Source organism: Ascaphus truei, unplaced genomic scaffold (assembly GCF_040206685.1).
Source record: "Ascaphus truei isolate aAscTru1 unplaced genomic scaffold, aAscTru1.hap1 HAP1_SCAFFOLD_727, whole genome shotgun sequence".
NCBI lineage: Eukaryota > Metazoa > Chordata > Amphibia > Anura > Ascaphidae > Ascaphus > Ascaphus truei.
Window position 1 is genome coordinate 161,386 of NW_027457061.1, and position 23,412 is coordinate 184,797.

Sequence of the window (23,412 nt, forward strand, 5' to 3'; positions counted from 1 at the left end):
TTCAGGGATTCTGTTGAAAAATATGTTGAATGATTTTAGTCTAAGGGATGCGTTCAAAGTGTGGGGGGAAGGAAAAAAGGAGTTTACATGGGTTAGTGAGAGTGGAGGGGTAAAATCAAGGATTGGTCATGTTTTATTCCAAAGGGTGTAAAGGTGGAGGAATGGAAAGGGGTAAAAGTGCTGTTCTCAGACCATGTGTGTGTGCAATGCAAATTAGAACTGGAGCGGATAGAGAGGCATGGGAATGGCTTTTGGAAACTAAATGTGTCCTTGCTAGAGGAGGAGGGGGTAAGGAAGCAGTATGAATGTATGTATGTTACATTAAAGGCGAGAATGAGGGAATTTGGGGGGTGAGTGAATGGTGGGAGTGGGTAAAGGAAAAAACAAAGATGTTTTTCATCAAAAAAGGTGTGGAAAAAGCAAGAAGGCAGGAGGGGGAATATAGAAGGGCAATATTAAGGAAACAGTTTCTTTTTAGGCTGAGAGACATGGGGGAAGATGTGGGGGAGGAATTAGAGAAAGCAAGGAAGGGGGTTAGAAAATTAGTAGAAGAGAAAGGGAAAAAATCATTCATGCTGCAAGAGTGGAAGCAGTGGGAAAAAATGAAAAATGTACCTCTTTCTTTTTTAAGAAAGCTTATTCTGGTAAAGCAAGCTTAACCCCTGTGCTAAATAAAGAGGGGGAGGAGGTGAAGGAAACAGAGGGGGTGCTGAGGGAAGTGAGGGGTTTAATAGGGACTTATTTAAGGAAAAAGAAAGAGACAGCAATATAGAGAAAGATCTGATTGGAAACATTGAAAATAAATTAGATAAGGAAGATCAGGAGTTTCTAAAGAGAGAAGTAAATGAGGACGAAGTAAAGGAAGTAATAAGGAGTGGGAGGAAAGGGAAAACACCTGGTAAGGATGGATTGCCCCATGCATTATATGTGCAAATGTGGGATGTGATTGAAGCGGAGGTAATACATCTATGCAAAGAGATAATGACAAAAGGATGAACACCAGAATCCTGTAAGGAAGGGATAATCACCCTGATATTCAAAAAAGGGGATAGAAGGGACCTGGAAAATTGGCGTCCTATAACCCTGTTAAATGCTGATTACAAGATTGTGGCAAAGTTGATAATGTTGAGAATTAAAGTGGTAATTAGCAAACTTGTAGAGGAGGAGCAGGTGTGTGCTGTGCCAGGGAGGCAGATAACAGGGAACTTAAGGCTTATTAGAGACATGATTTGGCACTGTAACAAAGGGAAGCAAGCTTTAGTACTGGTTAACATCGATTTTGAGAAGGCATATGACCGCCTCTCTCATGGGTTTTTGTTTAAGGTTTTAGAGAAGCTGGGGATTCCAGTGGAGGTTGTAGATTGGATAAAATGTTTGTACAGGGATATATTTAGTTGAGCCCTAGTTAATGGGTTTTTGTCAGAAAGGATACAGGTAAAGTCAGGGGTGAGGCAAGGTTGTCCGCTGTCACCTTTGGCCTTTATATGCGCAATAGAACCGCTTTTGCAGAGCATCAGAAGTGACAAAGTGATAAGAGGCGTAGAAATACCTGGGAGTGGGAGGAGAAATATAAAAGTTTTAGGATACATGGACGATCTGACTCTGGTATGTACTAATCAAATGGCCCTTAAAAGAGCTCATTTACATGTGGAAATCTTCTGCCAGGCTTCGGGTTTTAAAGTAAATTGGAGTAAAAGCAGCTGCAAGGCTTTTGGGGCCTGGCAGGAACTGGATAAAAGTGGGATTCCAGAAGAAGAAAAACAGATAAAATTATTAGGGGTGTTGTTTGATGAGGATCTTAGAGGAGAGGCAAACTGGGAAATGATAGGGGAAAAAATTAGCAGAAAAATCCAGTTTTGGACATTAAGAAAATTATCTTTAGAAGGGAATATATTGGTGACGAAAGCGGTACTTGTGCCAATTTTACTTTACATGGGAATGGTTTTCCCTGCCACAGCAAAGTGGATCAGGAAGATTACAAGGTTCCAGTTTATGTTTTTTTGGGGGTCAAAAGAGGAAAAATTGGTGAGACAAATTGTATGTAAGGAGAAGGTGAAAGGTGGCAAAGGAGCTCCAAGGATGGAGGTGATTTTGGGGGCAAAGTACATCCAAGTTTGTATAAAGTTGATTAATGGGGAAGAAACAAAAGCTACCTGCATGGGGAGATATACTGCGGGGGGATGCTGAGGAAACTAGGGCTGTGTAATACAGACCTGAGGAGGCCGTTTTGTTTTGAGACACCAGAAAATTACAGGGTAATAGAGGAATTTATTAGGGAGTTTGATTTGGTTGGGGTAGAAAGATCACTATGGGATGATCAAAGAAAATGACAAGAGTGATTATAGAAAGAGATGAGTATAAAAGTGTTGGGTGGTTGGTTGAAAAGCATTTAAAAATAATGTGGAAGAATGTAAATCACAAGGGGCTGACAAACACTCAGAAGGACGTGACTTGGATGGCAGTGCACAGCTGCCTGCCCGTAAGGGAATTCCAGAGGAAAAGACATCTAGCAGAGTCAGAAATATGCCCTAGAGAAGGGTGTGGAGGAGTAGAGGATGTGGTCCATCTGTTCTGGAATTGTAGCTTTGTCAGAAGGGTATGGAAGTGTCTGGGGAAGCTGATAAAAGAACTGATAGGAATCAGGACTCTAGAATTCAATATGATGATGTATGGGTTGTGTGAGGTGGAGGGGGAGAGGAGGAGCGTGTTGTGGAAGATAATAAACTGTATACAAGAAGTGGTGTGGGATGTAAGGAATGTGTTAATATTTAATAGAGAAGAGATTGGAGTGAACGTGTGTGTGAGAGTTGTTCTGAGCAAAATGTATACATATTATCTGTTGGATGTAAAGCAGTTGGGGGAAAATGAAGGAAGAGAATTATGGAAACCAAAAGTGTGGAATAAAATGGTTAAAAATGTATAAAAGGGTGGGGAGAGGAGAGATTATCTGGGTTTTCCTTATAGGGATAGGAAAATGTATTACTGTTTGTGCAAAATGTATAGAAAAATATAGAGGGAAAAAAAGAGGTGAAAATGTTGATGTGTTAATAGATTGAGAAATTGAGGGGTGTTTTGGGAGTGAAAGGGAGTGTGGTGAGAGGGTAGGGGGGGGCATATGCTCTTACCAAAGGGAGAGAGAAAGAAAGCTTCCCGGAAAGGGGGGGAAGTAATTGTGAGGAGCAATAATGTGCTACGAGGGTCCGTTTGGTGGAGTATCGGAGAGAAGGGGCCAGTGCTCCCCTCCGGTGGGAGACCGTCGGAGGAAGAGCATATGGGGAGTGTGCGAGCTGGAAAGAGAGAGAATGTGTTGGATGAGGGAAAACAGGACAGGTGTTTGTCCCTGCATAGGGTGCTAGTTAATGAGGGGAAAGCGTTTTTCTTTATTATAAAATGTATTTGAATGTTGAAATATGAAATGTATTAACAAAATGTATGGGTTGTTGTAATGAAAGGGGGGTTTGTTATTTTCCAAAAAGTAACTCTGTAAATAAATATAAAAACATTTAATAGAAAAATAAAAAAAATAATAAAAAATGATCCTGCAGGTGGCTCTCCCAGGGCGAGGCTTGCTCATTGCACTTGGAGCTAGCTGACCTCTGCGATTTCCCCACATGCGGGAAACTCGACTGCACAATTTCTGGTAGTGGGGGACTGCGTGCTCGCTCTCCCCTGTTTTTGGACTGTTAGAAAAAACAGAAACAAAAATCAACAACAACAACAACCACCACCCACAGCACAGGTGTTTGTTCAGACAAGCTGCTATTGCCACTGCTTGGGCTTTGGGCCTGGTCAATAACTGTGGCATAAAAGGAGCACCCACCCACCAACTAGACAGGTAGCAACATCTCAAACAGGGAGAAATGACAATTAGGCACCTGCGCAGACATTTAGGAATAAATTCAGGTGGATTGGGAAATAGGGAAACACATATAATTCATGAAAAAAACATTCTAAACAAAAAGGGCCAAGAACTGTAGAATATGAGTTGCAGCAGCAGCAGCAAAAATGTATCTGCTGAGCGATGCAAAAAAAACGATCTATCGATCTATCTATCTATCTATCTATCTATCTATCTATCTATCTATCTATCTATGTATCTATCTATGTATCTATCTATCTATCTATCTATCTATCTATCTATCTATGTATGTATCTATCTATCTATCTATCTATCTATCTATCTATCTATCTATCTATCTATCTCTATCCAGGGAGCAGCAGACAGTGTCAGCTTGCTTCTATATGTAGCCCTCTTTCCCCCCCCTAAGTGAGATTGGGGTGGGTAGGTGTATCTGACTACTTCTCAGTGTGGTGCGGTACCTGTTTGGCAACCAGGAGAGCTGAGCTTCCGCCATGGGGAACCTGGGGTATGTACTTACACTCGGTGCAGCGCCTCCACTGATGAGGGATCCCAACGGGGTGGGAGTGTGCCCTCACCAGAACAACCATACAGTAAATACACACCGTGTGAATAAACAGTATTTACTGAGCATGACTTGTAACTTCACTCTCTTTGCATAACATCAAACAATATATGAATAACAGTGCATCACTCTGAATGCATACCATCCCCTCACCCACATGTCCATCATCACATTCCCCTCAGTCTCTTGAGTGTCCACAACAGTAAAGAAAGTGTGTGTGAGGGATAGCGCTTCCAGTGTTGGGGCCCGGTGGTGCACTTAATGTATACTACCTCCCTGACCAGTCCTGGTCAGGAAAATCCTTGGACGCAGCAACACCGCACAGTGATCCCACGGCGTGCTGCGCTGCTCTCTGCAGGAATGGATGCACACGTTGACTCCACAGGGAAAAGAATTTCCAGCCGGAATGATCCTTGAACACAGTCTCTGATACACGCTGTACTGACAGTCAGGTACTGTCAGACAGAAATCCTCTTGCTCTCTAAATATGGTGAAAGAGTCCCTGTCCTAAGGCCGACCCTATACCATACAGCTTCCTCTGGTGTCATAGGGGACTAACTGGGCCCTGGGGTATGCCTCTACCCTAGTCCCTGCACGCAGAAGAACTCTCCCTGTAGCTTCTGTCTGATCCCAGACTCTGGCAGCTCACCACATGCAACTGCCACTGGTGATATAACACACACTGAACAACTAGAAAGCAACCCCCCTTCTTCCTATGAGGGGCCTCTCACTGACACAGCCAAATAACTGCTGTGGCTGCACTACAAAGCTACTCTGTATATTCTAGTCATAGTACACACCACGGCAGCTGTGCCACTGACTAGACTTACACACACCTAAGGGCAGGGTCCCTATCTAAGGGGCCTTCCCTAAGAACTTACCCATAAGCCTAGTGGGGAGTGGGACCTACCTGGGACCTGGAGGTAACCTGGCCTAGTGTAAGAGCCTTGCTCCTTACACACTTCCTCCCCCTTCCTGCTCCCAGCTCCAACTGACAACGTGGTCCCCGCAACATTGTATCCTTCCTCCACAGGAGAAGCTGCAAAACCCTATTTGCTGGCTGGCTGCATGTGATGTGGGTGAAAGGGCAGTCCCCAGAGGCTGCTGGGAATTGTAGTCCACTCAGGACCTCTGTAGCATTGGGACCGCATGCGCTATCTTTACTGCGCACGCGCGATCCTGTAATGGCTACCGCGGTGGTAAGGGGGCTAGGGGGAAGCCTGCTACACTCTCCCCCTGGTGAAAAATCCAAAGTCCCCGCTTGGGGAACGACGTCACTCAGCATACGTTTATACAATAAAAATGCAGAGCATGATATGTACAACTTATCACACTTGACTCTAAACAATAGGGTACAGTTCAGTTCACATAAAATAAACGAGGCCAGCTGAGTGTTAGCTGCTTGCTGAGACCAATTGTGGGGTGCCCCTAACTGATAATGTGGGGGTACCTCACTTTGACTTTTGTGAGCCTCCGCCTGGGTAATCTCTTGGAAATCATGCTCTGGGGTAACAGTCATTGGTTCCGAACTACTTCCTCCCCCTGGTGGAAGGAATAGCACAGTGTCTCTTGGCCAGACCTTTACCTGGCCATCTGCGGCATGGATGCGGTAGGCCAGGAGGTCTTGACCCTTTCCTCTTTCCACCACATGGCGAATGAAACACTCCATGTCGCGCTTAGCAAAGGCAAATTTCACTGGATCACTAACAACACAGTCCTTGTCCCTAAGTACCTGGGAGGCTTCCACTGCGAAGTGAGCAATTAGCAATGTCTCTGTACTCAAAGTCTCTGTTACATCCTGCAGGGGGTAAAGGGTTGATACCTTACCACTGCGGTGATTCATGGTGGCCAACAGGTCCTCGGGGACGCTGTCAGTTCCCACCTCGGCTGTCTTGGGACCTGTCCCCGGCACTTCTGGGGCAGTCCACTCAGTCTTTAAACTCGGGAGCATTGGATCCCAGTCCTGGGACCATTTGGGTTGGAGCGCACGGGCTCACACTCAGTTCAGTCACAATAATACTTATAGCAGCACTGGACATCATGATGGGGCTGTCTTTCCTCTTCACCTGGACGATAGGCGGTGGGTACTGGTCCACTCGCACCACTGGACAGCGGTCTTCAAAGGAGGACACCTCCGTCAGGACGCGATGCCGAGTGGAGCCAATCGCCCTGGTGGCCAGACTTAAGGAGCTACTGTGCTCCGCGGTCACCTGGAACCTCACACCCGACACCCCTGGGGCAGTCAACTCACCCTTGTCGTCGTTAGGTACTGATCCCAAGCCTAGGACCGATGGTACCATCGTAGTAGGCCGGACTGGCAGTGGTAAGGCACACGGCCCCACAGCAGGCGAGCAAACGGCTCTTTGTCCTCAGCTTCACTTGTCATCTGTGGTTCCGGCATTTGAACCGAATCTGGAACCGTGGTTAGGGCGCATGGGCCCTCAGTAGTTGAGGTAGGTTGGTTAGCCGCATCTTCCTCTGCGGGTTCCGTAGCACACAGCAGCACTGGTTTTAGGAACTGTGCCTCGCAGCAGGCACACTTGGGTCCCCAGCTCAATTTGCCATCTGGAAAATCACACTTGGGGCATAGGCACCTGACGTACCTTTTACCTTCCACTTTCACAACCTGAACCCCTCGTGGTCGCTGATAGGGATCAAAGTTCATACCACCAGAGAGATTAAGGTCTTTCTGTAAGCACGGGCACAAAAGAAATGTTACTGTACATACAGTCCCTCTGCTGGCCAAACACCATACAACTGCGGATGTGGTTCGCTGCATCCTGTACTGTCCTTAGTGGAGACAGCAGTTACTGATTGAGACTCACTGTGCTGGCTCCCCCTGGTGGACTCCAGAGGAGGAGCACCTTCTTTCAAGGAGTGGTTCTGACTCTGCACTGAGCCACTCACAGCGCAGGGGCGGGGCTCTGTTTTTCGCATCAGACCCGGACAATATTCTGCAACAATTTCTTGTACAGTCCTGGTGCTCGCCTGACTTGGAGGGAGCCGCCATCTTAGGTGTGACTCACTGCTTGAGAGAGCCTCCTTTTTAATCACAGTCTCATCAATTACACTATGACTCTCTGCATAGATAGGGGGGTAGCCTTCTGGTTTTCCTGACATTTCAGGGTAGATAACAGGACACCATACTTTAGTGAGGGTTCCATGGAGCAATATTTTGGATGGGCCTCCTTCTCTTATTAAATCTTGTTTGGCCCTCACCAACACTGAGCACCACACTCCATCTGCATCTAGGCAGCAGCCTAAGACTTTTGCACCCCATAAGCCTGGGTACTGACACAATATTAAGCAAATATCACAGGAGGGAGTGTCAGCAGGAACTCGTCCTATAGCAAGGGTTTGCGAGGGCGGGACTTGCCCCTTTAATGCCCATTCGTACACTTCTTGGCAGGATGGCAATGATAATGAGAACGACATAATTTATACTGAATTCGGGCACCCCTGGTCTGGATCTCAGCAGCGCCTCCAAATGTAGCCCTCTTTCCCCCCCCTAAGTGAGATTGGGGTGGGTAGGTGTATCTGACTACTTCTCAGTGTGGTGCGGTACCTGTTTGGCAACCAAGAGAGCTGAGCTTCCGCCACGGGGAACCTGGGGTATGTACTTACACTCGGTGCAGCGCCTCCACTGATGAGGGATCCCAACGGGGTGGGAGTGTGCCCTCACCAGAACAACCATACAGTAAATACACACCGTGGGAAAAAATGTATTTACTGAGCATGACTTGTAACTTCAATAACACTCTCTTTGCATAACATCAAACAATATATGAATAACAGTGCATCACTCTGAATGCATACCATCCCCTCACCCACATGTCCATCATCACATTCCCCTCAGTCTCTTGAGTGTCCACAACAGTAAAGAAAGTGTGTGTGAGGGATAGCGCTTCCCTGTGTTGGGGCCCGTTGGTGCACTTAATGTATACTACCTCCCTGACCAGTCCTGGTCAGGAAAATCCTTGGACGCAGCAACACCGCACAGTGATCCCATGGCGTGCTGCGCTGCTCTCTGCAGGAATGGATGCACACGCTGACTCCACAGGGAAAAGAATTTCCAGCCGGAATGATCCTTGAACACAATCTCCTCCTCTTGCTCTCTAAATATGGTGAAGGAGTCCCTCTCCTAAGGCCGACCCTATACCATACAGCTTCCTCTGGTGTCATAGGGGACTAACTGGGCCCTGGGGTATACCTCTACCCTAGTCCCTGCACGCAGAAGAACTCTCCCTGTAGCTTCTGTCTGATCCCAGACTCTGGCAGCTCACCACATGCAACTGCCACTGGTGATATAACACACACTGAACAACTAGAAAGCAACCCCCCTTCTTCCTATGAGGGGCCTCTCACTGACACAGCCAAATAACTGCTGTGGCTGCACTACAAAGCCACTCTGTATATTCTAGTCAGAGCACACACCACGGCAGCTGTGCCACTGACTAGACTTACACACACCTAAGGGCAGGGTCCCTATCTAAGGGGCCTTCCCTAAGAACTTACCCACTAACCTAGTTGGGAGTGGGACCTACCTGGGACCTGGCGGTAACCTGGCCTAGTGTAAGAGCCTTGCTCCTTACACACTTCCTCCCCCTTCCTGCTCCCAGCTCCAACTGACAACCTGGTCCCCGCAACATTGTATCCTTCCTTCACAGGAGAAGCTGCAAAACCCTATTTGCTGGCTGGCTGCACGTGATGTGGGTGAAAGGGCAATCCCCAGAGGCTGCTGGGAATTGTAGTCCACTCAGGACCTCTGTAGCATTGGGACCGCGTGCGCGATCTTTACTGCACACGCGCGATCCTGTAATGGCTACCGCGGTGGTAAGGGAGCTAGGGGGAAGCCTGCTATACATATTTATGCAAATGTCAGGTAAGCAGCCATGCTGGTAAGGGGCAAAGTGACAAGTTACGCCAGCAGGACAGGGCACCTCTCCAGCAGCAGCAGCAGCAGCAGCAGCAGCAGCAGCAGCAGCAGCAGCAGCAGCAGCAGGTGTCAGTGGAGGTCAGAAAAAGAGCGTGCCAGCAGGTAGGGGAGATGAAGAAAGCCACCGCAGAAATATGGTGTCCCCCTGTCTGTCTGTCGGTCTCTCCGCCAGCTGAAATGACAGAGCTGAGCGGTGTTCAAAGTGATTGCTTCTTCCTTTTAAAACCACGAAGAAGTACCTTGCGGCGAAGCTTGGCTTCTCCGGGTGCTTGTTGGATGGGCGGGGGAGGGGCTTTGCTTCTAGAGAGGGGATATCTTGGATCTATGTTGTTTGACAAATATTCGCTGCTGCTGCTGCTGCTGCTGCTGCTGCTGCTGCTGCTGCTGCTGCTGCTGCTGCTGCTGCTGCTGCACAAATGTTTGCATGGAATGGCCTAAGCTGATCCTTGCTGCAGGTGCTGGCTCAGATACTGGGCCTCAGCTACTGTGGTGGTTGCCGCTGCTGCTGCTGCCGCTGCACCAATGACCAGGCTGCTCTCTCCACAAGGGTGACACTTGTCCTGGGACAGGGCTAGTTGCCCCCCCAGCACCATTGCAACTCATACTTACCTGGCAGGGGAGTACACTATACAGTGTCGAAGCTCCTCTGCAGGGATCTAGCTGGGACTGTGCCCCCTTGGCCCTGTGGCATCGGCTCCTTCGGGAGTCTTAAGCCACTTGCTGCTATTGGGGGGGTGCGCTATCCCGAGCGTTCTCGGAGGGCGAGTACGAGACAGGAAGTGAGGGGCCGGCACCTTGGCCTTGGGGCATCGCCGTAACTGGCTAAAGCCTCATGCTGCTTTAGGGGTGCCGCACCCAAGCTTTAGAAGATGGCAAATGGAAGGAACAGTTTACGGTTCCTGGTGGCGGAGGAGGAGAGGAGTCGTGTCGGGCTGACATGGATTGTCGAGCGTGTGATGCAGGAGCTGATCGGAATGTCGGCGGAGCAGGTTTTCTGTCTGCAAGACTTCCAGTGACAGGGGATCTTTGACCTGGCGTTTGTGAAAGAAGCTGACTGCTGGAATGCATATGCAATATGCAGGGAGAGAGCTGGAGAAGAGTGTTTACGAGGGATTACTGTGAGCCCAAGTTTCATGCTGGAAGAAAAGCCTTTGGTGATACATCTTTATAACCCGTACGTGGAGAAGAAGGATATCGAGTGCTTTCTGAGCAGGTACTGCACCTCGGTGAAAGGTGGAGTGGAGGTACAGAACCTATACGGGATGTTTTTTTTTTTTTTAAACATTGTTTTTATTAGTTTTTTGTGCATACACGTCAAGGAATGCAGGATGTTGTCAATTGTATCAGGTATACACCTAACTTACAGGGAAACTTTACAAGTAACGGACGAACATTGGGGGGACCACAGGACAGGACGCAGACAGACTGACAACATCTAAAGACAAGGAAAAAGAGGGGGGAGGGGGGGGTAGGGGTGGGGGGGGGAGCGGCCTGGTAGTAGCGCTGATTCCACGTTTCGCCGGGGTCTTTCACCAATGCTGCCTTTGTTCTGCTCCAGTTCGCCTCTCAGAGGAGCTCAGATCCGGAACACATCAGGATTTCATGAGTCGGAGAATCTCTTCACCACTGTACCTCGAAGGGAGCCCTACTGTCCGATCGTCCCGTCCGACTCCCAACCCAACATCCAAGGAGAACCCATCTATCTCTATCAGAGCCATATTGTGGCCTCATTCATCCCCTGAATATCAGTCTGGGCAAGCCATAGTGACCATACTTTCTCAAATTTATCGGCTGAGTCGTTAACTAAACTCGTTAACTTCTCCATTCTACAAATGAACCAAATTCTGTTTCTAATTTTATCAATAGACGGAATTGCGTTCTGATTCCACAGTGCTGCGGTCTCGCACCTCATAGCGGTAGCAAAATGTGCTATCAGCTTGTTACCCGATCTAGATACCTCGTTTGTAGGTTTACCTAATAAAAATAGCCACGGGTCCAGCTGTATTGTGAGCCCTAAAAAGATCCTCTGCAGCCAATCGCGGATCTGGGTCCAGACCGGCACTAATCTTGGGCAAGACCACAGCATGTGCACCAGATCCCCCTGTTCCCCGCACCGCCTGGGGCAGAGCGGGGAAGCCCCCCGGACAAATTTAGCTAATCTGATTGGGGTGAGATACCACCTTAATAATACCTTATATGAGTTCTCCTTCAATGTCGTGCATATGGAGCTCGAGGCCGCAGCTTTGAACACCGCAGCCCAGTCCTCATCCTCTAATTGTGTCTGGAGATCCTCTTCCCATTGTGTCATAAAACTGGGTTTGACTGTCCTGTCTGAGTCAGTATTCACCACCTCTCTGTACAACGCAGAGATTAGTCCCCGCGTGTCGGCTCCGCGCACGCAGAGCTGTTCGAATTTGGTCAGCGGTGGTCTCACCGGGTGTGCGTTATAAAATGCCCGGACCTGGAGGTACCTCATAAAATCAGTGTTAGGTACGCCCGTTTCTGACTGTAATAGTTCAAAAGATTTGATCTTGCTTTTATCCTCCAGGTCCTTCAACCGACTAATCCCTAATTGCCGCCAGCGCGGGAAGCATTTTTCCGTCAGCCCAGGAGCAAAGTCCGGATTGCCAAATAAAGGAGCCATCAGTGTGTGTTTGGAGGTCAGAGAGCAGCTAGTTTTAGAAGCCTCCCAGACCGAGAGTGAGTTGAGCACAGAGGATAGTGGGATGAGCTTATCCTTCACCCGTGTCCTCGGGTACCAGATTAGGTCCCTGAGCTCAAGCGGGGCGCACACCTCCTTCTCCAGTGCCACCCACCTCCTGAGCCCCGGGTCCCCATGCCACTGCGTGATTTGACACAATTGTGCCGCTTTATAGTAGGACAAGACGCTCGGGACTGCCAGGCCACCAGCTTCCTTGGATTTTTGCATAATTTTCCCTTTAATTCGTGGTTTTTTATCTTTCCAAATAAATTGGGAAATAGCCTTTTGGAGCCCTGCGATGTCTGCTCTAACCACGGCAACCGGGAGAGTTTGGAACAGGTATAGAATTCGGGGAAGGATGTTCATCTTGACACTATAGATCCTCCCCAACCAAGAAATACCATATGCCTTCCATTCCTGCAGCTCTTTTTTGAGAGTCCTCAGCAGTCTGGGATAGTTCGCCGAATATAAGGAGCTCGCCTTTTTTGTGATCTGCACTCCTAGGTATTTCATGGCGGATGGACGCCATCTGAACTCAAAGTTGAGTTCTATCAACTTCTCCATTTCTTTTGGCAGGTGTAGGCTTAAGGCCTCTGATTTAGTTTGATTTATTTTGAAGCCAGAGATCTGGGCAAAACGCTCTAGAAGCTCGAACAGATTAGGCAGCGAGATAAGCGGCTTGGCAAGGGTTAGAATGATATCATCCGCGTACAGAGCCACTTTGTGCTCCTGCGAATGGATCTGTACCCCAGCGATATCAGCGTTACTCCGAATTTGTGCTGCGAGTGGTTCGATGCATAAGGCGAATAGCAGGGGCGAAAGCGGACATCCCTGCCTCGTCCCACTTTTAATTGGGAATAGTTCCGAGGGGAATCCCTGGTGAACTACTCTGGCTGACGGTGCCGTATATAGTGCTTTGACAGCCTGTTGGAATTTGCCTCCAAACCCAAATGCGCCAAGCGTGGACTCCAGGTATGGCCAATCAATCCTGTCAAAGGCCTTTTCCGCGTCTAAGCTTAGGGCCACACCCCGAATCTCGTTGGCTCCCATGAAATCTATTATATCAACAATTCTTCTAGTGTTGTCGGCCGCTTGTCTACCTCTAATGAAGCCAACTTGATCCGGGTGGATGAGCCCCGGCAGGATTACATTTAATCTATTGGCCAGCAATTTAGCGTAGATTTTTACATCTGTGTTAATTAATGATATTGGCCGGTAACTTTGGCAGCTAGTGGGATCCTTGTCCTCTTTATGAATTACCGAGATTGACGCCTGGAGCATCTGTCCCGGAAAGGGCTCTCCTGCTAATACTCCATTAAACAGCTGGAGCATGTGTGGAGCTAAGACTCCGATAAATTTTTTGTAATACAGATTGGAGAACCCATCCGGGCCTGGGGCTTTTGATGCTTTTAAGTTTTTTACAACCGCCTCTAGTTCTTCCCTTGTGAAGTCTCGTTGCAGAGCCTCTCGCTCCTTTCTGTTTACTTGTGGCAAGGCTGCGTCTGCTAGGAATTTCTGTAGATTACTACTTGTCCTAGCATTGTGAACTACCTTCTCTCCATTGTACAGCTGTTCGTAGAATTTCGCAAACTCCCCTACTATGACTTTAGGGTTTGAGGAACTCTGGCCTCCTGCGGTCGTAATAGAATGAATGTTAAAATTTGGTTTCCTATTACGGAGTCTGGTGGCTAGCATAGTGTCCGGTTTGTTAGCTTTCTCATAGAACTTCCTCTGTGTCCAACTCATGTCTTTCTCCGCTCGGGAAGTAAGGAGGAGGTTTAGCTGAATTCTAACATCCTTCAACTCCCTCAGATCAACATCTCTACCTGTCTGGTTATGTAGAGTAGAGAGCTCATGTAACCTGTGATACAGCTGGGCTAATTTGGCTTCCTTTTTCTTTTTCCTATTTGCCGCTATACCGATTAAAACCCCCCTAATCGTGGCCTTATGAGCCTCCCATAGCAGTGATTGGGATTCTACACTGCCACTATTTATCCGGAAATACTCTGATATTTCAGATTTCACTTTGTTTTGGGTCTCCGGTATTTTGATTATTGATTCATTTAGCTTCCAGTTTGCTCCCGGGCTGGCATTACTCAATTGGGTGCATCTTAGCTCTACCGATGCATGGTCCGACCAAGTAATATCATGTATGTTTGTGTCGGAAATTTGTGGGACCATTCTGCCCGATACAAAGAAGTGGTCAATCCTACTGTAGCTGTCATGTGGGTGGGAGTAGAATGAATAACTGCGGTCTCCCTGGTGCTGCTCTCTCCATATGTCCACCAGGCTAGTCTGTTTAAGGCCTTTCAGTAATGAGCTATTCCCTTCTTTCTTATTATTTTTTTGGGACGTAGATCTGTCTACCTTTGCATTCATGACTGTGTTAAAGTCGCCCCCTAGAATTATTTGTCCCTCAGCCCATACCTGCAGCTTCTGGAAGAATGTGTTGTAGAAGTCTAGCTGACCCTCGTTTGGAGCGTATATACACGCTAATGTCATTCTGACCTGTTTAAGGAGCCCGACCAGCACCAGATACCTTCCCTTTGGGTCCCTTTTAATCTTTTCAACCTGGAAGGGGGTGTGATTTTGGAATAGAATAGCTACACCTTTCTTTTTCTCTGCCCCTGATGCTAAAAAGAACTTACGAAAGCTAGAGTCAAGAAATTTTGGATTATTACGCGAGCTGAAGTGAGTCTCCTGTAGGAAGACCACGTCAGCCCCTCTCCTCTTGAATTCAGTGAAAGCGACTCTCCGCTTACGTGGACTGTTGAGCCCTTTGGCGTTCTGCGAGATGAAAATTACCTCCATTTTATGTAGTAGTGTCTGTGTGGACCTAGAAAGTAAGCCGGTCTGATCTTACCCCTGACCCTGGACATGTTCTGTTCATGGACTCTGTGGTGTAGACTCCGGAAGCGCCTATTCAACCCACCGCCTGTTGGGACTGGTGAAGGAAAGGGAAAAAACATGAGGGAAGAGTACACACATAAAACACCTAAATACATCATGAGAACCGTGTTGGTCTTAGAAGACCTCGGGTTCAATGCCCGGAGGAGAGATTTTCTCCCTGGACCCTCCTCCCCCTTGGTCCCTCTCTGTGGCTTCCAGAACTCGCCACAGATCTCCGGGTCAGAACCAGGTAGGTGGGATATGACCCCCCTCCTGGCGAAGACGCACATGCCTGCAGGCAGAGTGGTGGCTGCCCCCCCTCCCCGCCGGCCGCTCTGTGCGTTACAAAACCTAACAACTAATTTCTCTTCTATCTATTTTATTAACTCTTATTAATCCAAACTTAAGCGTTTAACTACCTTGAGCTCGAATCATGAACTCTTCCTTTTATCTAAAACTGCAACTACAACTTTTCACCCTGTTCTCTGCCTGCCCTTTTAACCGCTGACCGTTTCTACCTCCCCTCATACATTCTTCCCTGCTTCCGGGCTCGGGTGCTCTCCCTCTCTCCCCCTCCCTCTAGGATCCTGCCGGGTCCCTCGTTGCCGCATTTCTGTTATCTCTCCTGGGAGACCTCCGCTTGCGCCGCTCCAGTACCCCTTTGTTCTCACTCATGTTCTTTTGTCCGCTATCTACTCTATGCTATTCTTGCTCAGACCATGGTACTTTGCCCCTGTACTCTGCTTTGTTTATGGCTATTAGGCTTGTCTATGCTGTCTTCCCCCCTTTGTCTCCTGTCCCTGATGGGGGCCTGTGCTACCTCTTCCCCCCCCTCCCCCCCCCTCCCCCCTCCCGCCCGTGCATGTCCCCTCCTCGAGCGGCCAGGCAACCTCCTTCTGCACCGCTGAGTCTTTTCTGCGGGACTCCGCCTGTCCTGTGATCGCCTCCCCGGCGGAGGAGCTCGCGTGCCCCCGCCAGAGGAGATCGCTGTACTCCTAGCCGGTCGCCTCGTATCTGACGTCATCCTGGCGTCTGCCCGGGCTCTTCACCGCGCCTCTCCTCCAACTCTCGTGATAGCGGGATCCATGACGTCACCGGTGTGGGCGTGTTGATCTCATTCCGCGGTGGACTGCCGAGACGAGAGGGCTGGATCGGGGGAGGCTCCCTGGGCGGGTCCATCCGGCAGAGCAGATCTTCCCGCCGAAACCCCCGCCGCCATTGGAAATCTCGCGCCCTTCCGTCCCTCTTCCTCACCATTAGGTGCATAACCGCCATTTTGGGGACCCATGCGCTGCGGCCATCTGCTGAATGCCGTCATCTTTGGACTCGGGACAACTCCGGAACCTCGGCAATCTCACGGTAGGGGGATGTCTGGTGTAGCCTGTGTGGCAGGGTGTGTTTAAACTGCGCAACGGGCGCAACTGCAGCTCCTGAACTTTATAGAGTCTCTCCTTTACGGGCTTTTCCCTCTGCCCCCCTCCTTGCTGATTCTCCTCTCCGGCGTGGGAGAGGTGCCCTGCTTTCCTGTCGGGGAGTCCGTCCTCTTCCCCTGCTGGGCTCCCTCCGCTCCATTGTCCTGTGATCCCCGCACACCCAGTTTTTTAAGGAAGGCTGCCCCTTCTGAGGGGTGCTTGAGCACCTGCGGTCTGCCGTTTTTGATGGCTACTAGGGCGAATGGGAATGCCCAACGGTAGCGCACCTCATTGTCCCTTAGGGCCTTAGTTATGTGCCCCACAGCTCTCCGTCTGGCCAGTGTCAGCGGGGACAGATCCTGGAAGATCAACAGGGTAATCCCCTCGAAGGTAATGTGTGGGGTGGCACGGGCTATTCTGCTCACCTCTTCTTTGACAGAGAAGTAGTGGAGCCGGAGGATCACATCCCTAGGGGGGTTGGAGGGCACGGGTCTGGATCGTAAGGCCCTATGGCATCTGTCCATCCTAAAGTCTGAGGCCGGGCTGCCTGGTAATATTGAGGCCATCCAGCGGGAGAGTAAAGCTTCTGGATCCAGAATTTCTTCTGGGATCCCCCTCACTCTGAGGTTATTTCTTCGATCTCTATTCTCCCCGTCCTCTTGTCTGGCTTCCAACTCTGCCACTCTCTGTTCCAGCGCTTGTACCCGGGAGTTTGTCTCCTTGTGGGCAGTTGAGCTAACGTCCATACGCTCCTCCAGGTCGTTGGTCCTCGTCCCTATCTGTACCAGATCATGTCTGAGCCCCTCCACCTCTCCTCTGAAGAAAGATTTGAGATCAATTAATAGTCTTGATATTTCTTTTTTGATGACTTTTGTTTGTTCTGCTGCCGCTCCGGAGCCCTCTACATCCTGGGCTGAGTCTGAGTCAGATACTGCTGACATCTCTGCAGTCCCTGCCTTGCTTTGGCCGGTGAAGTAGGCCCTGACATCTGACTTTCGGCGAGTCTTTTGTCTTGTAGCTGCCATCCTTTTTTGGGGTGGATTATCTTAACTGGGAAGGGTTTAGGCAGCCGTCGCTATGTTTTTTTTCTCAAAAATGCTGGTTTTGCTATTGTTTAATTGCTTTATTGTGCCGGCGGTTGGAGGAGCTGTGTGTCTATGCAGCCATCCTCAACCAGCCGCGCATGCGCATCCCTATACGGGATGTTTAACGGAAAGAGGAGGTACTGGGTCCGTTTCAAACCGGACCCATCGTGTATAGGGGGAGTTCTTCACCCCCCTGGAAGCTTCAGTATCGGTGGTAACAGAGGATTTTTGAGCTACCCAGGCCAGCCTATATTTTGTAGGAAATGTTATCGTTTTGGTCACACGAAGGAATACTGTGAGAGAGATGGTTTTGTTTGTCGCAATTGTGGCAAAGAAGGACACACGGCCTTTAATTGCAAAGACCCCAAAAGATGTGACCTCTGTGGTGAAAGTGGACATTTGGCGAGACAATGTAAAAAGCGGACTTATGCGCAGGCCACAGAGATGAGGATGTCTGAAGATTTTCCAGGAACGGATGAGGGGACCCGGGAGGGGGTGGGTGTGGTACAGGTGGAGGCGGTTTCTTTGTCAAGCAGAGAGAGAGACGCTCAAGAAAAAAAGGAGGAAGATTTGTTTTTGGATGCTGTTGCTCAGAACTTTATTGGGGGAAAGGAAGAGGGGGGAGGGTGTGGGCAGGTTTTGAAAAAAAGTATGGAGGTTCAAGATGTACAGGGTAAGAAAGAGACAGGGGGAGTAGAAGTAGAAACCCTGGTGGTGGGGAGTCCTAGTTGGGCAGAAAGTATGGAAATACAAGATGTACAAGAAAAGGGGGAGATTTCCCAAGAGGAGGTGGAGGAAATGGAAGTAGGAGAGAAGAAATCTCAAAAACGGAAAAATCAGCAAAGAAAAGAGGGTAACCAAGATAGAGAGGAGGAAAGTAGAGGAGGACCCAGGGAGAAGGTTGAGAGGGTATGCGGGGAACAGGAAGAAGAAGTACCAAGGAAGAGTACTTTACAGGAGAAAATGCTAGAGTTTGAGAAGGCAGTAGGGGAGGTAAAGTTTTGGACAAGAATTTTTAGAAAACAACATGTAGGGAGTACAGAACAGCAAATAATAGAGAGGCTAGACAAACTAATGCATCATAGGAAAAACATTACAAAAGGGGAATACGAGGAATTGAAAAAAGAGCATATACAGTTGGTGGAGATAAAGGAGGGCAGAGCAGTCCCAATCGAAGGAGAAGAGGAAAAGTTTTTATTGGGAGAAATTGAGGATATTAGTGAGGAGGAGGATATTTGTAAGGAGGAGGATATTCGGGAGGAGAAGGAAGTAGAAAATCAGGTAAGGTCCCCAGAGGTGACCCTTGTGAGCTCGGCAGAGGTGACAGTGGTGGAGGAGACCCCGGAAAGTGGTATGCCAGTTAAAAGGGAGGATGAGGAAAGGGGATCTAAGGGAGACCCAGGTGTTGTAGAGACACAAACTCTGGGGATTGCACCTGTAATAGCTGGGAGTAGTGGGAGTGATTGGGGGTCGGTCTCCTCATCAGAGAGTGAAGGAGGAGGGAAGGCCAAAGGAATAAGGGGGGAGGAGGCAATTTCTCAGGGTGAAGGGATGGACATGACGCCAGGAGGAAAAAAGACCCAGAAAAGTAATCTGGAAGGGGGAAAAAATACAATTGAGGTACCCAAGCAGAAAGTGGTTGAGATAGAGAAAAAAAAGAGGGAGGGTGAGGTGAAAGCAGGACCTAGTGGGGGAAAAGGAAAGGAGGAGTTAAAAGAAAACAGGGAAACACCAAAGCGTAAAGTAGGAGGGACTAGTAGAAGTGAGAGTGAAGGAGAAATAGGGGGAAGGAAAGCACAGGCCAGAAGAGGAGAAAGTGAGGCGGATAGACGGCATAGACAATATGAAAGAAATCAGGTTGTTAAAAGGGTGATAGGTAGAATAAATAAGGAGGTACTTTACGTAGCGAGAGATGTCTCAATAGTGGAATGGTTGAGATCACAGTTTATGATGGCAGACGTGACTGAAGAGGAAGTAAGAACTGTAGAAAAAGATAGTTTTACGTATAATATAACTCAGCCGTTAGAAGAGTTGCTGATGGGACTGAAGAAGTAGGTAGATGTATATGGTTTGGAGAAAGTACGAAAAGCTTAGTGTAGGACTTGGAAGAAATTAATGCTTAGGTTTTGAAATGTTTGTTTCCTTTTGGCATTGTAAGGAATGTATAGTTGAGTTTTCTGTTTATTACTGTTTGTAATTAATATGAATTGTTAATAAAACTTTAAAAAAAAAAAAAAAAAAAAGCCATGATCCTGCGGGGGGCGCTGCTGGAGCAGGCATAGCCTTGTGCTTGGGAGGCAGAGCTTTGAAGTATCGTGTTTGGGTGGAAGACCTTTTTTTTGAAGAAACAGAATGGAGAATCGTGGGAGTTTTGTTCCAAACACCATTAGATTCAGACTGGATAAGGCTCCCAGATTCCTGAGGTTGGAGGAGTTCTACAGCCAGATATTGGAAGACACACTAAAGATTGGACGAGAGGATATTTATTGCATTCAGGAATTTCCAAATCAACGTTTCTATGATGTGGCTCTTCATATATGTGAGCAATGTATGGGTGTTATGGAAAGAGCAAGGATTGCAAAGGGTGTGGACAGTATGCGAGGTGTAGAGCTGGTACCCTTGTTTGCAAGAGGAGAAGTTGCTATAATTGTGCACACGTATAACCCTTTTACACCAGACGAGGATATTTTGGTGTTCCTGTCACGGTATTGTGAGAGTGTCAAGGAAGGACAGAGACTGAAAAGCCGGCTTGGCATTTATAATGGAAAGACTAGATATTGGTGCAAGCTGAGGATGTCCCCAGATGGAGTGGGGGGAGTCATGCACCCCCCGGGGACCTTTAACATTGGAGGAAACCGCTGGTATTTGTACTACCGGGGCCAGCCGCAATATTGCAGGAAGTGCATGGAGTATGGGCACACACAGGAGGGCTGTACTAAAGAAGATGTAATAGTTTGCCGCAAATGCAGGAAGGAGGGACACCACGCTGCGCAGTGCAAGGAGCCATCTAGATGTGATTTATGTCAAGAAACAGGGCACATGGCTAGATTTTGTGCAAAAAAGAAGTCATATGCACAGGCTGTGAGGAGAAGGGAGATTGCAGAGCGCCCAGAGGGATGGGTTAAGGCGGAGAGTGAGTATGATATGCTGCATGGAGTTGAAAGCAGACAGGCGACGCCCGTGGAACCAGCTGCGGAGGCTCCCACTGATGAGGCCTTAACGAGGGGTGAAGCAGCAGCTGAGGAGGAGTAGCCAGATTCAGACTCAGATCTGTTTGAGTGTGGTTTCAGCTGAGAATGCTCTCCAGAACGAGGGCCAGGCATGGGGGGAAGCAACAGTAGAGGATGCGGAGCCGGACACAGGAGAGGGGGAGGAGCCTGACCTGATGCAAGGAGAAGGCGAGGGAACCCCAGGACTGAAGGCCATTTATCCTGATGTGGAAGGCCTTAATCAGCAAATTACGGAAGAGGGTATGGAGATATTGGAAGGAGGGGAACGTCCGCCAAAGAGGAAGATGGAGGAAGAAAATCTTGCTCCTTCAAAGGCAAAATGCCTGGGAGGAGAAGAGGAAGAAAAGACCAGTGTGATTTTTGATTCGGGGGAGGTGGTGGGGCGTGGTGGGTTGGATACTAGCCCCTTGCGCTCCCCGGCATATCCTTTGACGGGCGTGGCGGATGGGCAGGGTTCACCAGGAGGGCAGAGCCTTTCCTATGCGGATGAAACTGCGGCAGAGAAGTTGATGCTTGGATTTCCGTCTCTGGGGTTCCCCCTGGAGGAAGGTGCTGGACCGAGCTAAGTATATTTTTGATAATTGTTACTTGGGATTGTGCCTTTTTCATGTCTCGCTAGTATAAGAAGAAATGACTTTGACGCTGGCGTCGTTAAATGTACGAAGCTTAAAGAAGCGTACAAGAAGAGTGAGAATATTTGACTTACTGGCAAAAGAAAGATGTGATATTTTTTGTTTACAAGAATGTACGATCACTGAACCCCCAAAAGAAGAAGAGTGGGTGTGGGGGGAATCTGTGTGGTCATGTTGCCTAGAGAGCAGAAACAGTGGGATTGGGATATTATTTAAGGGGAAAGAGTTCAAAATATGCAAATGTGAGGTAATTGAACCGGGAAGGTTATTTTTTGTTTTGGTGAAGTGGAAGGGGGAATGTTTCAGAATATTTAATATATATGCAGCTCCAAAGGAAAATCAAAGAAGGTTGCTGTTTGAGAAACTTAGGTTGTTTTTACCAGGAAGAATGAAAACTTTTGTGTTAGGAGACTTTAATTGTATAATTAGGGAGGGGGATAGGGTGGGTGCAGACAGGAGTAAGCCTGACAATTCTGGGGTACTGTTGAAAACAATTATGGGTGATTTTTCTTTTAGGGATACTTTTCAGGTGTGGGGGAAAGAAAAAAGGGAATTCACTTGGTTTTGTGAGAGTGGAGGGGTAAAGTCTAGAATTGACCATATTTTTATTTCTGAAGGGTTGAAGGTGGAGAGCTGGAAGGGGTTAAGAGTACTTTTCTCTGACCATGCATGTGTTGTATGTAAAATAGAAGTAGAGGGAGTGGAAAAGTATGGAAGGGGTTACTGGAAACTTAATGTTTCACTATTAGAAAAACCTGGGATCAAGTTTCAGTATGGGAAATTGTATGTTTATTTAAAGAGGAGAATGGGGGAATATAAGGGAATACTGGAATGGTGGGAGTGGGTAAAAATTGAAACAAAAAAGTTTTTTAATAGGAAAGGTAAGGAGTTGGCAAAAGAACAGGAGGAAGATTACAGGAGGGTGATCCTGAGAAAACAGTTTCTCCTCAGGTTAAAAGAGATGGGAAAGGATGTGGAGGGAGATCTTAAAAGGGTTAGGGTGGAGTCTGAGGAATTAATGGAAAAAAGAGGTAGAAGGATAATTCATGCTGCAAGAGTGGAAGCGGTTGAAAAGAATGAAAAATGTACCTCTTTTTTCTTTAAAAAAGCGTTTACAGGGAAGTCAAGCCCAATTCCTGTGTTGAATGAAGAGGGGGCAGAGGTAAAGGAAACGGAAAAAGTTCTGAAAGTTTGTGAGAATTTTTATTCCAAATTATATGAGGAAAAGGATCGTGATATGTCCTTAGAAAAAGATTTAGTTGAAAAAATTGAGAAAAAGCTAAGTAAAGATGATCAGGTTTTCTTGGTGAGAGATTTAAACAGTGAAGAATTAAATGAGGTAATAAGGAATGGAAGGAAAGGGAAATCACCTGGTAAGGATGGGTTACCACATGAATTTTACTCCTATATGTGGGACATACTGTAATTAGAGAAGAGGTATTTAAGTTATGCAACACAATTTTTAAGTTAAGAGAAACGCCGGAATCCTTTAAAGAAGGTATAATTGCATTAATATTCAAAAAAAAAGGGGGACAAAAAAGACCTTAAATATTGGCGTCCCATAACCCTGTTGAATTCAGATTATAAAATTGTGGCAAAAGTGATAATGCAAAGACTGAAGCCTTTCTTATGTAAATTGGTGGAAGAGGAGCAGGTGTGTGGTGTACCAGGGAGACAGATGGTAGGGAATCTAATTCTCCTGAGGGATTTAATTTGGTATTGTTTGGAGCGGAAACAACCACTAGTTATTGCAAATATTGATTTTGAGAAGGCTTATGATCTTTTGTCTCATGCCTTTTTGTTTAAAGTTCTGGGAAAGTTAGGAATACCAATGGAAATCGTTAGATGGATAGGAAGTTTATATAAAGGTATTAACAGTAGAGTTTTAGTAAACGGCTGCTTTACTGAGAAAATTTGGGTGAAATCAGGGGTAAGGCAGGGGTGTCCTCTGTCCCCGTTGGCGTTTATTTGCGCTATAGAGCCTTTGCTGCAAATTATCAGAGCGGACAAGGTGGTGAGAGGGGTTGAAATCCCAGGGAGTGGGGGAAGAAACGTCAAAGTCCTAGGTTACATGGACGACCTAACCCTGGTGTGTACTACACA

The 23,412-nt window shown here is 47.8% G+C and overlaps 1 pseudogene; it reads left to right on the forward strand.

The window, feature by feature from the left end:
* Positions 1–3,530: 3,530 nt before the first annotated feature.
* LOC142486084 (U1 spliceosomal RNA) lies at positions 3,531–3,672 on the forward strand (annotated as a pseudogene).
* Positions 3,673–23,412: the final 19,740 nt, after the last annotated feature.